The sequence below is a fragment of the Odontomachus brunneus genome, unplaced genomic scaffold (genome assembly GCF_010583005.1).
Source record: "Odontomachus brunneus isolate Ranch 3 - 2012 unplaced genomic scaffold, Obru_v1 Obru_scaffold_098, whole genome shotgun sequence".
Classification (NCBI taxonomy): domain Eukaryota; kingdom Metazoa; phylum Arthropoda; class Insecta; order Hymenoptera; family Formicidae; genus Odontomachus; species Odontomachus brunneus.
Window position 1 is genome coordinate 552,673 of NW_022639548.1, and position 10,238 is coordinate 562,910.

The 10,238-nt window shown below is 48.2% G+C and overlaps 1 protein-coding gene across 10 annotated transcripts in view; it reads right to left on the bottom strand.

Annotated features, from left to right (window-relative positions):
* LOC116848714 (RNA-binding protein Musashi homolog Rbp6) overlaps nucleotides 1–10,238 on the bottom strand; it is a 926,784-nt gene that overhangs the window by 159,792 nt on the left and 756,754 nt on the right. The window lies entirely within an intron of this gene.

The window sequence follows — 10,238 nt, forward strand, 5'->3', positions numbered from 1 at the left end:
CTCTCTTTGTCTCTTCCTCCTCTAGAGGATTGTTAAGAAACATGCTAGCCGAAGTACTTTCAGCGAAATGTCACAACAACAAGCCACCTTCTGTGAAAATATGTTGTGAAAATCTCTACAAAATTAACGTTATAGCTTGTGATAAATGCTAGAAAAGAGAAATATGTTGCTAACGGGAGAAAGGGTCGCGCGTTCTGTCTTGTTATTCGCGAAAAAAGAAGAGAATCACCATATTCCGCGGCGTGTTTGCAACGTTTGAAATTAATATACAAAAGAACACATATAGAGCGTGTTACTTTGAAGTCACGGCGGGATAACCTGGCGGCTCCCACCCACACAGCAAACGCGTTTCTACCCACTTTGATAATGTACAGCCGCGTTTTGCCCGTCGATCATCCTCTTTCCGTTCGAGCGCTCGCTTCGTGCAAGCCGCGCCAGGGAGCTGCAGCTCGAAATGCATGCATCTGGAACGACCGCGCCTCGAGGGTGCGCGAGGTTGTAGGGGAAGAGAAAGGGAGCGAAAGCAAGAGAGTGAGTGAGAGAGAGAGAGAGAGAGAGAGAGAGAGAGAAAGAGCGAGAGAGAAAGAGAGAGAGAGAAGAAAGAGAGAGAGAAGAAAGAGAGATGCGCGTGATGCGGGACGACGGTGTCGACGACGACGACGACGACGACGACTCGAGAGAGGCACTTACGTTTGAATTTTAAATTCTCCTCTACGGACGAAAGATTCTCCGATGACGGAGTTTAGGGAACAGGGGGGTGTATGGGAGGTGTGCGGGGGCTCGGCAAAGGTGGGACACCCCTAAGCGAGAGGGATTAAGCTCGTCGAAGCACGAACGAGTCGAAGGGGTCAAGTTGTCTCGGATGAGATCAGCATTTTGAAGACCAGCGTATACAGACGAGGCGGAAGAGGAGGCCAGGCAGGCGAGTGAGGCAGCGAAGAGCGAAGAAAAAGGCGACAAGAGAAGTGGGTGGATGGAGCGGGGACGAGACACTTCGCATGCTTCACGCCTGGACGAAGCGTCCCGGTCGGTCCACTCGCGTCTTCTTCCTGTTGCTGCAAGATATCGCGATCCGCCGCCAATCTCGAAAGACGAACTCGCCTCTGTCCTCCTTATCCTCTTCCTCCTCTTTCTTCTTCTTCTTCTCAACGGCCAATTATCTCTCGCGTTCTTCGCTTTGCGTGCGAAGCTCCGCGCGATAAGAAAGTCTTATCTTGACAAACGGTTTGTATATACGGGGGAGGCGGGGTCCTCTCTCGTCGTCGGCCGGGATTGCCTCAAACTTCGCGATGTTGTTCTTTGACAAATGTCGAGGCGGGGAGTTTAGTCAAATTAAACTCCGTAGGACAGGCACAACAGGATTTTATTTAGTTTCCAACGAGCTCTCTTTATTTCCGCGGGAGCTTAATTAAGGATTTAGCTCTCGAGGCGCGAGTGTGAGAAGTAAAAATCCCGGTGAAAATCATTCTTACGCGTTTTCCAGTAAGTATTTCGAGATTCTGAAATATTTAGTAAAGAAGAATGCCCAAAATAAATCTTGGGAAATCCGTGAACAGTGATCAAACTTATCATAGTTCTCTACCTGTGTGTGTATTTTAATTTTGTCAATGAATACTTTCCTATATTTAGTAACCGAAAGAAAATATAGATGGTTAAAATGATCAAAGTTTTAATACATTTATGTATACTCTCCAATACCTTTATCAAATTTCATCATAATTTTTATTCGAATAATTGCTCATTAGTAAAGGAGCAATCATTCTGCAAGAGTTCTGGGTCATATAATTAAACACTTGACTCAATAGAGGTAGAGTAATTGAATCTCGTGTGAGAACTCTAGTTTTATTTTACTTTTCAGTTAATTGCTTTCTTTCGTATTTTTCCATATTTAATTATCTTTATACACAATTTTATAGAGAGGGCTTTCTTTCATATATTCTATTATATATATAGTATCATAGTATATAGTATCATAGTATTCACAGATACGAATACTATGGACTGATATTATAAATAAAAATTTTTTAATTTTTCGATTAGAATAAGGACTTAAAATCATTGGATGTGAGTTGGTCTATACATAAATATCTTATAGCATATATTGTATTTTGAATATGATCAAAAACATCTTTTATTTTCGCGAAATATAAATATTCATATAATGTAATTTTGAAGTCCTATATTTCACTTTGGACACGTCAGACAGAAATGACTCTACAAACAAATTTTATGTACTCGAAGAATACTATTTTTAGATATAGGTTTCATTTGTGTTCACTTGGGCATCCTTCTTGTTTCTTTCTTCTCGTAGCCCTCTCCCTCACTTTCTTCGCACTCTCGCAATTCTCCGTTCCTCGTTTCCTCCTCCGTGAAAATGCGTCAACGGCGAGATCGGTTCTCGATTCAAAACGGATCTACGAAATCGCCAGGCCCAATTCAATCGCGCGCGAAAGCCGGGGCTGCTGCGCGGGCGAGGATCGTAAGAAGTGGAAGCAGAAGGAAAACGCCGGTAGAATGGCGGCAAACGAGCGCGGAACGAAAAGCGCTTCCTCGTCCACGGAATCCGGGATTATCCGCGAAACGAAGCAGATTCGATAATAAGTATGTGCATCTATACGAGGCCATTGTGTGCCGTGTTGAAAATCGAGCCGTGCACTATGCGGAAGAAAGCACAAGAGAGGAAATGAAAGAAAACCGCTGAGCTACGTATCGATGCGTCCAATCGAGCGCGATGTTGTTCGACGGTAATACGCGATTAATGGGAAGGTCAATTAAAAGTGTAGAAAATCACATTGCGACATCGGGAAAGGGAACGCGGAATGATTGCCGAAAATATCACCAAAATATACGACATTTTGCAATAATATTGTGGAAGAAACCGACCAGATTTATTTCAGAATTTGAGATTACAGGAATAGGAAATATTGATCGTCCGTAATAATGAGTGAAATTAATAATTTCTCGTAACCTTTTTCCATCTGGTTTTAGGTCATAACGGTTCTCTATTTTATTTCAATTTTATCCTTACATATCTGATAAATCTGGTAGATGCAATCGTATATATTCGTGAGTCGCGATAAATCGTCGTTTCAAATGATTCCGATTTCTTTTTCTTCCCTCCCTCCCTCTCTCTCTCCTTTCCTCCCTCTCTCTCTCTCTCTCTCTTTCTTTCATGTTTCGCAAAGTAGCGATGGAAACAGACATTAAAATGGAGAGTTCCTCCTTCTAAGGAAAAAGTAAAGCGCGTGTATGGGTTATATTCTGTCTGCGACACTCCTTAAGATATACAACAGGTATCATTTTACAAGACGCCTGGCGTAGAATTCCACCCGCAAACACGAAGGGGGAAGAGTCACAAGCGCACTGAAGAATAAAAACCGATGAAAATGGCGAAGTATCGAAATCGGTGGAAATTTCCTCGCGACTGGCAGCCTTGAGCGAAGCGCTGCTGTTGCTGCTCGGCACAGCTGGCAGTTGTTTAAGCCGGCGGCGTCTGAATGAAGGGCGAAGGAGAGACGTGGCGAAAGAGCAGGATCGAAGATGAAGCGCGGTTGAGGGCGGAAGCAAAGTACCGGGAACGACGTGCGCGTTTCAATATTTTAGAGTCTCCGTCGTCGTCGTCGTCATCGTCGTCGTCGTCGCTGCCGTCGCCGCCGAGAATCCTCCATTCGGAGTGTAGCGCCGTAATGCAGGTGACAATTGGAGCGTGTCGATGCCGCCACGCCCTGAGATTCCTATAATGGAATGGATAGAACGTCTTCCCTTATCTTCCGTCGGGTTCTGCTTTCCTTTTATACCGAGATTTGCCTGGAGAACTTTACGCGCTACGGCGGAACCGTACCGGAAAATCGCTCGCCATCTCCCCCCGATAAAGATCAGCAAGCGTGTTCTTAACCCTTCCGGTGCGCGCGGTAATGTTGCAGCCGGCAGTCGCCGAGCATCCCTGCCGATAGAACGGTGGTCGGTGATCACGTGACGATTCGCTGTTATGGAGATGATGTTGCACGCGTCGTGCGAGGAATCTAGAATTCCTCAAGTCAGAATTAAGATCCATCTGTCATTTTCGTAGGGAGAAAGTGAGTGAGAGAAAAGCTGCAGTGTTCCTCGTAATTTCAACCTTAGAACTTCTCTCTCATTCCCGTCATCCCCAAAATAGCAGACAGGATGCGGGTTAATTAGAAATTATTTAGTTTTGTTTTAACTCTGACTAGAACAACCCTAGAGGAATCAAATCAAAGAAATTCAATTAAATACGCGGCTTTTAATTTAGATCAGTGTTCGAAATTAGGATAAACCACACTATTATTGGTATTCCCCTTAGTCATTTTCATCGGCGCTCTAGAAAGAACTATTTTTTCACGCGATCAGCACCACAGTTGAGCTTTTCTTGCAAGTACTCTACGAGAATCTTCACAACTAAAATTGTAAATTGATGCCACTGATCGCAAGAAAAAGCATGCTTTGCTAGAATGCCAATGACTAAGAGGGTGCTAATAATTGTGCGGCTTATCCTACTTGCATTTTCGAGGCGATTTTCGAGAGTTATATCTACTTTCTTGCTCTTGTCTCTCCCATTCAGACGAGGCCTCGCGACTGACTATCGCGATGCTCAGCTTCAGGACCATCAATTCCACAAGATCTACGGAATTCTTTCTGATTTGTGAAAAATACTTGTTATGCTTGTTATTTCTATATAATATATATATATATATATATATATATATATATTCCTATCTAGTAGCCATTTATAATATTATAATTATAACGATGAGACACTAGTTTCGGTAAGAATTTTTCACAAAATTAGGAAGAATTCCGCAGATCTCATGAAGTCGACGGTCCTAAGACTAAGCGCCGCAAGATGGAAAGATGCAGACCTTAAAAGTGTAAGTAAGTACTCATTTCGGTGGCAATAGATACAGGAATATGTTAATGATAGCGTCGTTGATGAAGAGGAGTTGCCGATAATAATGTGTAATTTTAACACTGTAGTTAATTGGGGAATTTTATAACATGTGTACAGATAACAGATATACGATGGGATTGTGTGGATTAATGGATCATATATTAGATAGTCACACACGAACACCGAATGATATAGCGAAAGGAATAAAAACGTTAGCGGTAACAAGTACGACGCGCGATATATTTTGCGCACGACGATCTGACGTAGAAGCCGATGGTGGGAAAGGGATAGAGATAGAGAGAGAGATCGCCGAATTCATGACAAATCGACAGGTTCCAGTAATATCGGGATGAGAGAGCCGTGATAAAACCGGCTCGGCCGAAACCGATGGCACATTCGAGGCGCACTCCGACGCCGGCTCGTGCTCGCGCACGTTTGTGATCCTTTACGTAACTTGCCCGACCCAGAACCATCCATCGTTCAGAAGTTTCCAGGCCGCGGCTGGACGAGTTCTCTCCTCCGCGAACTTTTCGAAACTCGCAGCGACGCGCGAAACCTTACTCCGATATCTCGTCGGCGAGCGGAGGTGCTCGACGCCATCGCTGGCCGTTCCCAAAAGACGCCGTCATCGGAGTTTCCTCGCTCGACTGAAGCCCACTCGAGAGGAAAGAAAGGATTTCCGTCGCGGAATTTCGCCGCAAAAATCGCGATGGCCCTTTTTTTGAAATTGAGCGCCACTCTCGCGCGTGTTCCGCCGTGATCGAATTGTCGAGGTGATAGGTTGCTTGTTATGTATTATCAAAGGTATGCGAGCAAAGCTGCTCGATATCGAGGAGATTCGTTGGGTATGTAATTCTCAGATGAGAAACCTTCAGTTCGTCGCGCGAGAGGAAAGAAAGAATTCCCGTCGCGGAATTTCGCCGCAATGCTCCCTTTTCTCGATATTGAGCGCAATTAAATCGAAATTATCGAACTGGGAACTTATTCGTTATTTATTCTCGAAGGTATGCAATCGAGCTGCTTCTCAATATTGAAGGAGATTCGTTAGATATTTAAATGAGTGGAGAGAGCCTGGGATGAAACCTTCAGATCGTCCTGATGAAATTTCTTGCAATTTAACGACGCAGAATGGCCGATAAATATAATTACTTGTATCAAACTTTACGTCAATTAATTCGATGTCTTGTTAATTAATTCGAAATTAGTCGAAATTTTGATCCTACCTTCAGTCTTACTATTCCATTCAATATCTATTTTGATATTCTGAAACCTATAATATAACCTATTTTAGCGTTAAAGAAAGTGAAAAAGGAAATTTCGGAGATCAAAGTCAAAGTAGGAGTAAATTGTATCATTAGAATTAAACCTACTTTGCTAACTCAGCTCCTACTGCGTTGTAGGATTCAAGGTTTAACAGAGGGCCAAAATTTCGACTCGGAGACATCATTTGCGTCAGACGAAACTGTGCGCTTGAACAGAATTCTCAGCTGCATATTAACAACTCTGCTAATCATTGGCAAAGGTGCAAAATGCATCCCAGCGGTAGGCGGCGCCGAGGCAGGGCTCCGGCGCTCAGCTTTGTGATAACCGGGCGTTCTTCCGCGGCAACTGCAAAATCGTAATTCGCTACTCGGAGGGTTAAGCACGCGCGTTATTGCGCGTGCATTCCGCTCTCTAATCAGGAAGCGCGACAGAACTTCCGTCGAGATCAATCCAGCCTTTCCGCACGAACGGCCGCGCCAGAACGCTCGTGAACGGCGCGGCGTGATCTTGGAACTTCTCGTACGTACGTCCCACTCCACGGCCGTCGAGGAGTGTTAGAAACGGCAGTGGGAAACTATCCCGGATCGGTCGGGAACTTTCCGCGGAGGCGCAGCAACTATTCCGGGCGCAGCCGAGACGGATTCATACGCACCGAACTTGGTCAGGTTCGCCGCGCGTGCCATGCGAGTCGCTCTTCGTGCTCTCGAGAAACGCGATGTTCGCACGCCCGAGAGAAAGAGAACGAGAAAGACAGAGAGACAGGTCGAATGGTTAGACAGACCGAGAGAGAGAGAAAGGGTGAAAGGGGGCGGAAGGAGGTGAGGGAAAGAGAGCCCACTGGCTGAGTTCCGGACCGTCTGATGCCGGATTACATCAAACTGGCATAACACACATCCGCCTCGGCTAGCTGACTGGCGAACTTGCCGCTCTTGAGACTTCGCCCAGGGATTCTCCCCGCTCGTTGGAGAGGAAACCTGGCCGGGGTAATTGCATCTATCCGAGCACGCCGTCAGAGACGGCAGATTGCGGACTTGGCCAACTTTAGACCACGACGATGCGAGACCCGTTCGCTGTTTCTCCCTCGCGCCCCCTCCCCTCCGCTTCATCCCCTTCGTGGAAGATCACGCCGGCGTGTAATCAAGGTTAGCCGCGATTCTTATGCTAATTCGCCGCGAGATCAAGAAAGCCTCGTTAGTCACGCGAGCGATCGGTGATTGTGTGGGAACTGTCCGGGGGATCATCGAAGGGTGTCCAACCCTCTCTGACGTTCGTTAGCGGCGGAGCACGGGCGAACTTTGCGCGAGCGAGCCGCGCTGAGACAATCCAATTGCGCATTCCCGAGTGATCGATGGAAAAGAAATTGGCAGAAATTCACATTACCGCGTCGCGGCGGGTTTGCATTTTTGAAAAGACGACTCACAGATCGCCATGTTAACGTCGCGCATTGGCCGTCCACCCGAAACACCAGAACATGTTTCTCGGACAATCCCACTTGGAACAGTTAAGGGGGCTGAATCCTCCTTCAGTCCTGAGTCGCAGTCAGTCGAGTTAGGGGGTCAAACGACGGACGGTCGACGGCGATTGTGCGATCAATCGACCGTCTCGGTTCGCGGAAGGACAGTCTTTCCCCGGTTCCGGGGGTCTACCTTCTACTTCGCGGAAGACATTCCGATTTCCATAAGCGACGTCCGGCAGAGACGTTTAAACGACGCTAGACCAAACGCGGGTAATCCACCGTCAAAGCGCACGCGAGCAGACGATCCAATAAACGATCGACAGTGGAGCATCCCTTTGACGTGTGTTCATACATGGCTAGGCGAGTGCTCCTTTTGGGGAGACCGTCGCCGGCTGACGGGCGAACCGACTTGTCGTCCGACAAGTAAGGAACATACACAGTATACACGTGCACGCGCGCAAACGCACAGACGCTCACGCACACACGGTCATGCGCGCGTGCATCAAGGAGAACACACACACACACACACACACACACGTGTACACGGTTCCCGAGCAATGTGGTCGCAATTTATGAGCACTCCGCGTGCACCGGCGCACATCCACGATCGCGCGGGCAAGACGTCAACGTAGGTATATAGACGCGCGCGCGCACACGTACACGAACACACGCGCCGCGGGCTCGTTCCTCCTTGCCACCCCTCACGAACGTAGACTTTGTGGCGCGGGGTAGGAGCCTGCGGAGGGAAAATCCTTTGGCCAGCGAAGCTTGGATAATCGTGCTCCGAGCTATAGTCGCGCCTCTCCCCATCGCGGTAAGGGCGACGGGGTGGAGGAGGAGGAGAAGGAGGTGGTGGAGGAGGGTGGTTGCGGGTGGTGAATGCGGGGTGGTGGAAGAGGAGGAGGAGGAAGGAGTAGGGCGAAAGCTCGCTTTGCTGCAATCGCAGCCTGCCCATCCACGTGGAAATCATAGCTCGCTGCGGGAGCCATCGGGACTCGAAATTGTCCGGAAACGCTTGCCGGGCTGTTCTCGGCGGAGTCTTCTTTTCTCTCCCCCTTCAGTCGGAGAGGGCGGAAAGAGAGAGAAAGAGAGAGAGAGAGAGAGAGAGAGGGGGTGGGACGACTGCCTGCCGGCTGCCTCTTCGGGGATTTGGGCGTAAAGAGACCTCCCGGAAGATTGCCTGAGGATCTCTTTGTAATTCGATGGCGACATTCGAGAAGACGCGCCGCGTCGATCGGACGCAGATCGAAATCGAGGGCGCGTTTAAGGAAATGTTACGAGCGCCGGGGTAGGAGTTTGGAACTGCATAACTGTCGAGAGAATGATCATCGATATTGTTAAAGGAACGGCGTGTTATATCTTACTGATGCGACTAGACTTGGAAAATGTTGTGATGCGTGGCGACGGTGGAGGGGGTCTCAAGAAATAAAGTCAGAGAGAGAAAGAGAGAAAGAGAGAAGACCAACGCCAATTGAAAATATTGTTACGCGGATCTAACATTTGGCCGACTGATCCGCGACAGCGGATCATTAGTTTCAACGTTCACGCGAGCGATCAACTAATGTTTTCTTTTCAACGCCGTGTCTTGTTCGCGGTACAAAGCGAGCATGGTTCGCGCGATCGTAGCTGCAGGTAATCTTAAAAGTTGCGAGACCAAGTAAACACGTTCCCGGGCCGAATTTACGGCGCGAGATGGTCGAGGCATGAGGAAGACGTCTGCGGGACGTGTCCTGAAAAGCGCGAAGATTTATACACGTAGGTTCCCCGACGATCGACGAGAGCACGCGGCCGGGCAGCCGATCGAGAAATATCAAGTGCGCTGTAATAAATATCCTACTCCGCTCCCGCGCGTCGGAAATTTCCCACGGTACGTCTACCGGAGAAACCGAGAATGATCCCCTTAGGGGTCAGAGACCGGGCGCGAAAGTGCCATATCGCGGAATCTGCCGGCAAGCAGCAGCAGCAGCGGCGGCAGCAGCCGAGCTCGAGGTTTGAGGTTCGCAGACTCCAGTCGTACGGGGACGGTATTGGATGTCATCACGAGAGAGATTACGTGCGGCTTTGAAAGAGCTCCCTATCTCACTTCCACTTCCATTCACCCTTCTTCCTCCAGCCGCTATCCACCGCCGCCGTCAGCTACTCCTACACCACCCTCCTTCTACCGAGAGCCGTTCGCCCGATGTGCGCACCTTCGGCGCGTCCGTCCTCCCCTCTCTCCTCCCGTCTCTCTCTCTCTCTAACCACCCCCTGCGACCCTGTTCGGCAACTCAGCCAGGATAGAAGGAACCCCCTTCAGCAGTGGCACTGAAGGGAGCCAGCTCTCATATCCCATTTGCCCCTATTTTTCATAAGCGATATTAGAATCTATCACCGAGGCCCGGCCAGGCGCGCTCGCCTTTGCTCTTCGAGGGTGTGAAGGGGTGGGTGGTGGGTATACCGATAAAAAAGATAGAGAGACTCTCTCGATTATCGGCGGAGTGGGGTACCGCGATCGCTGACGATTATCGACCCTATTGAAGCAGCGACGTGAATGGATCCAGACTCGCGGGATCCGAACCCCCGCTATGCTATATATATATATATATATATATATATATATATATATATATATAT